Source organism: Humulus lupulus, chromosome 3 (assembly GCF_963169125.1).
Source record: "Humulus lupulus chromosome 3, drHumLupu1.1, whole genome shotgun sequence".
Lineage (NCBI taxonomy): Eukaryota > Viridiplantae > Streptophyta > Magnoliopsida > Rosales > Cannabaceae > Humulus > Humulus lupulus.
The window spans coordinates 153,588,227-153,594,980 of NC_084795.1; positions in this window are offsets into that span (position 1 = coordinate 153,588,227).

The window sequence follows — 6,754 nt, forward strand, 5'->3', positions numbered from 1 at the left end:
CGTTAGTGACAGGTCACCTTTCTAGTGCTGGCACTCCTTTTACTGTATTGATTGACTCTGGTGCTGCACACTCATTTGTTTCTAGTAAGGTGATTAATAGACTGTGTAGACCTAGTGAGTATTGTGTTTCAGGGTTTTGGACTATTTTGGCTACAGGGGAACTGGTAGTGTCTAGGAGGTGGATTAGAGCACTGCCAGTGATAGTTGATGGTAGGGAGTTATCAGTAGACTTGGTTGAGTTGAATATGGAGGACTTTGATATGATTCTAGGTATGGATTGGTTGGTTAGATATGGAGCTACAATTGACTGCAGGAAGAAGATGGTGAATTTTGAGCTAGAGGGCGAGGATCCCTTTATTTTTGTCGGAGCGGTGCATGGACCCCGCGTACCCAGGATATCGGTGTTGAGAGCCAGAGACTTGTTACGTGATGGATGCATAGGTTTTCTGGCTAGTGTGGTGGATACCACCAGAGTTTCACCAGTTTGACCGGAGGAGACTAGACTGGTTTGCGAGTTCTTGGATGTGTTTCCTGAGGATTTGCCTGGGTTGCCGCCGCGTAGAGAGATTCAGTTTGTCATTGAGTTGGCACCAGGGACAGAGCTAGTGTAGAGGGCACCATATAGGATGGCACCAGCGAATCTGAAAGAATTGAAGATACAAATGCAGGAGCTTCTGGATTTGGGGTTTATCAGGCCTAGCTACTCCCCATGGGGTGCTCCAATTTTATTTGTGAAGAAGAAGGATGGGACTTTGAGAATGTGCATAGACTACCGGGAATTGAACAAGTTGACTATCAAGAATAAGTATCCCTTACTAAGGATTGATGACTTGTTCGATCAGCTGCAGGGTAAGACAGTGTTCTCAAAGATTGATCTTCAATCTGGTTATCACCAGCTGAGGATCAAGGATGAGGATATACCGAAGACGGCCTTCCGAATGAGGTATGGGCACTATAAGTTTCTGGTCATGTCGTTTGGTTTGACCAATGCCCCAGCAGCCTCTATGGATCTAATGAATAGGGTGTTCAAGGATTTTCTGGATCAGTTTGTTATTGTCTTCATCGATGACATATTAGTGTATTCCAGTTCACAGGTAGAGCACGAGCTTCATCTTCGATAGGTGCTTCAGAGGTTGAGGGAGCATCAGTTGTACGCCAAGTTTAAGAAATGTGAATTTTGGTTACCAGAAGTGACATTCCATGGACATATAGTGAGTGCAGATGGGATTAAGGTGGATCCATCTAAGGTAGAGGCGGCTAGGGATTGGCCGAGGCCAAGGAACGCCTCAGAGGTGCGGAGTTTTCTTGGTTTGGCAGGTTACTACAAACGGTTTGTAGAGGGCTACTCGAAGATAGCGACACCGATGACAGAATTGACACGGAAGAATTTGAAGTTTATCTGGTCAGACAAGTGCGAAGACAGTTTCCAAGAGTTGAAGCGACGACTTACTACACCGCCTGTGTTGAGTCTTCCTTCGGGGGAAGGGAAGTTTGTTGTTTACTATGGTGCATCAAGGATGGGTTTAGGCTGTGTGTTGATGCAGAATGAGAAGGTTATAGCTTATGCATCATGACAGCTGAAGGAGTATGAACAGCGGTATCCTACCCATGATTTGGAGTTAGCAGCAGTGGTATTCGCACTGAAGATTTTGTGACATTATTTGTATGGGGAGAAGTGCGAGGTGTACACTAACCATAAGAGTCTGAAGTATTTCTTTACACAAAAGGACCTGAACATAAGACAGAGGCATTGGCTTGAATTGGTAAAGGACTATGATTTTGATATTCTTTACCATCCAGGGAAAGCCAATGTGGTGGCAAATGCATTGAGTCGAAGAGGCCCAGGTCAGTTATATAGTACCATTTAGATCTCAAGGGAGTTAGTTGATGAGATGGTCAGAGCGAGGATAGAGTTGGTGGTAGGCTGGTTGGCCAATATTACTCTGCAGTCGACCCTGCTAGTGCGAATCAGAGAAGGATAGTTGGCAGACGCTCAACTACAAGGGATTAGAGAGAATATCTTAGCGGGAGTAGCTAAGGACTATTCTATAACTGAGGTTGGTTTGCTTCAGTATCAGGGACGGGTATGTGTTCCAGCTGATGAGGAGATCAGATGTGAGATACTAGGTGAGTCTCATATGACACCGTACTCGCTTCATCCGGGTACCATGAAGATGTACCAGGATTTACGGACGTTATATTGGTGGCCTGGTATGAAAAATGATGTGGTGGAGTACGTAGCCAGATGCTTAACCTATCAGTAGGTGAAAGCTGAGCATCAGCGACCAGGAGGGTTGCTTCAGCCTTTGGGTATTCCCGAGTGGAAATGGGAGGACATTACTATGGATTTTGTGGGAGGTTTACCCAGAATAGTGGGGCTTCATGACTCGGTGTGGGTGATAGTGGACAAGTACACCAAGTCAGCCCATTTTCTTCCAGTAAGGTCGACATATACTGTGGATCAGTATGCTGAGTTGTACATGAGGGAGATCGTACGTCTCCATGGGGTTCCTAAGTCTATAGTATGAGACCGGGATCATATCTTCACTTCAAAGTTTTTGGGTGCTTTGCAGAAAGCTATGGGAACTCAGTTGAAGTTCAGTACAACCTTTCATCCTCAGACTGACGGACAGTCTGAGAGGACGATTCAGGTGTTGGAGGATATGCACAGAGTGTGTGTGATTGACTTTGAGGGTTCATGGAGTAAGTACCTTTCGTTGATTGAATTTTCGTATAACAATAGTTACCAATCAACAATTGGAGTGGCTCCCTACGAGATGTTGTATGGAAGGAAGTGTAGATCACCCATTCATTGGGATGAGATGGGTGAGAGGAAGTATTTGGGGCCAGATATGGTTCAGAGGACAAGTGAAGCTATAGAAAAGATTCGACCCCTGACAACTGACCTTGACACCTACCCAAGAACCCAACCCCCAACCCACGACCTTGACCCCTGACAATTAAAATATTATAAATAATACATAAATCTACATAAAAAATTGGGCAATATTTCTCATATACTAATGACCTAGCAATCTATGAATAGTGAAAAAAATCAAACAACACACAATAAGTTTCTTCCTTATATCTCCGCAGTACACAAAAAATTCTCATTACCTACTTCACTAATACACAAGTTCTTAACCTTTCGTTATCAGCGCAACACAATATGTATCGAAGATGATACTTTACTATGGATGAATATTTAGGATATTCAAACTCTACTAACAATTGTATTGTATAATAATATTAAAACAAGAAATAAGAGACATACCTCTTCCGATTAACAATCCAAGAAAAATAAGCAAAATATTAATTTATAATATAACACTTCTATCATATGTTTGGTAATCAAATTTTAATGAATTTTTTTTTATAAAAATTAATTAATTAATAAATGTGTTAATTTCTCTAAGTCTAATGAAATATTTTGTAATTATTATTTTGCTTATTTTAATTAGATACAATATTTTTATTAAAGACTACAATGATTAGTTCTTTTAGGTATAAAGTTTATAAATAATGTTTTTAAAATCACTTATCTAATTTATAATTTAATAGTGAATTATTATTAATTAGTTTTATTTATTATTTAATTTAGTCATTTAACTTTACCAAAATTTCGACAACATAACGACTATAATCTAACTTATATGAAATTTTAAAAGCATGCAAATAACTCTAAAATAATCCAAGAACATTCAAAATATCACTAATATTATTTGTAAATAATCAAATAGCTCTAAATTATTCAAAAATTCATATTAATATAAATTAATTTTATATACAAACACAACTATTTTTTTATTATTTATATATTCATAATATCAACCTAATGATGACAATAAATTATACCTCTAATAAAATTCAAGTTCACTTATTAAGTACATATATATTCAATTTCAAATGTTAAATACACATATACAAATTTTTTTATTAAAATGAATACACATATCGAGCTGAGAGAGAGAGCCCAATCGATAGACACAGACCTAATAAGTTTTCCCTGATATTGATGAACAAAAAAAAAAAAATCAATATATGTATATATAAAAATATGTACAAATTGATATATATATATATACACACACGTATACATATATATAATCATACATAACCGAACATATATATATATACACATACATACAGAGAAAGAAAGCCAATCAATAGACACAGACCCAAGTTCCTCTTTCATTGAAATTGATGAACACCAAAAAAGAATCAATATATGTATATATAAAAATATGTACAAATTGATATATATACACACGTATACATATATAACCATACATAAACAGACATATATGTATACATACATACATACATACATGGAGACATACATATATATATATATACACATACACACATAATTATAAATATATGGAAATTTTTTGGGTTATTATTTTTAATCACTACTAATAGGTATTTTTGTATTTTTGGTATATGGATAAGTTGTACCATTATTTTTTTTGCATGACTGTGTATAATGTAGTTACATGAGACCTCTCATAAAATTTCAGGAAATTTCAGATAATTTAGGATGTCAAAATCACGATTAAATATTGAAACAAGCACGTATGCAACAAGCTATTTGAATCTTGATTTCGGTATCCTAAACTTCTTATAATTTCCTAAACTTTGTGGGAGGTCCCCTCTAACAACATTACACACCATCATGTAAAAAAATTAAAGTTGCAGCTTATTTATGTACCAAAAATACTAAAAATACCTATAGATAGTGATTAAAAATAATCACTACTATAGTTGTACCCTATATATATACACATACATATATATATATATATATATACACACACAAATATATACACGGACACATATATATATATATATATATACACACATGACCAAAAAAAAAAAAAGAAGAAGAAAAATCAAAATTAAATTTAACTCACTTATATATACACATACATATATATAATCATACATACACAACATAAATAAATATATATATATATATATACGTGATGGTGGTGGTTATATTGGTGAGGGAGAGAGAGAAAGTGGAGAATGATGGGGATGGTGAGTGAGTGAAAGGGAGAAGAGAATTCGAGATTGTGGAGGAGAATATGAGAGTCGGGTTCAGTTTTAGAAAGAGATTTTTATGGTTGTTTTGGGATTTTTTTCGAGCTTTAGGGGGAAATGACAAAGAAGATGAAGTATGCTAGGTATATACAGTTATTAGCGGCAACAGGTCGCCTTTAATAAAGGCGACGTGTCGCCTCTATTATTAAAACAGATCGTTTCACTAAAGTGAGACTGAGAAAATTTGCATATTTAAGTTCGGTCAAAATTTAAAATTATTAACAGCAACGGGGTACTGCTAGTAATATTTTTTGTCGCCCCTAATATTATTCTGAATATCAGCCACGACCAAGGGCTTGCCAACGCTAGTAATAGGGCTATTAGGGGCGACTATGCATCGCCCCTAAATACATGTTTTCTTGTAGTGTAAAATTATTAAAATAACTAAAAACTAACAATATCTAAGCTTAAGGAAACTAGAAATATATGTAGGATCTTGGAATTAAATCTAGATGCATGCTCCTTATTATTGTTCCAGAAACATAAAATCGTATAGTATATATTTGAACATCAGATTGGTAAATTAACATAAACACAAAGATTTAGAAAACTTAGGAATACACAACAGATTAATTAACTCATTCCTTTGAATTCCCTAACCTTTTGTCCTTGTAGAATGCTAGATATTACAAGGAATTCAAACTGCTAGAACAAGCACCACAGTCTTCAAAGAAAGAGAGAAAGAGAGGGGCAACCCAGTGAGTAATTTGATAGAGTTTTCTTTTCCTTAATGACTGTTCAAGAAAGTCACTTCACTTAAGGTTATATTTATAGGCAAATTCTAGGGCAACCAAAGTAGAGTTGTTACCCTTTTTTATTTAATTATTTAAATAAATAAATAAGTGTATAATTGAAGCAATTACTTGCTCACCAATCTACACATATGGCCGGCCACACAGGAGTATATTTACCATTTTGATATTTCAATTTTGTTTCCAAAATTACCATAAATCAAAACCTTATTTATTTATTTAGTATAATAATTAATTAAATACTTGTTCAAAAAATTATTTATATTTTGAACCATTATTTAATTTATTTTACTAATATTAATACTAACATATTAATACCAATAAAATTGCTCAAATGTCTTTAAAACTCTCTTTTGAGTATTTCAAATTAAATCCTCAAACTTTTTCTTATTTCTAATTCTCACCTAATATCAATAAATAATTCATCATTATTTATTTATGTTGACCCAGTCAACTCGATATTTGAAACTATTAGATCTAATTTTACTAGAGATGGCATGGGGAGCATTGATCCGTGAACCCAAGCTACAATAAGTTCTCGTGCGTTTATTTATGGTGATAAATTATCTCACAACTTATTGATTCATTGCGACCCCACTATAGACTCAGAACTGAACTCTTGAATTTACAGAACGTATTTTCTAAAACACAAATACGTTATACATTGTTATAGCCATTACAGTCAATCAATCCTCTATCGATGACTTACTAACGAGCCGGGTGCAAATTACAGTTTTACCCCTCATCAATATGTTATCCTTAACTCCTACTAAGTTCCTTATAAATAATATTTTTGTGAATTTAATCACAGAAATGAGATCTCAATCATTTAACCTTTAGAACAAATCAATTAAGGAATTCATATTTTCGCTTTTCATATAGAAATTATAGATTTCATA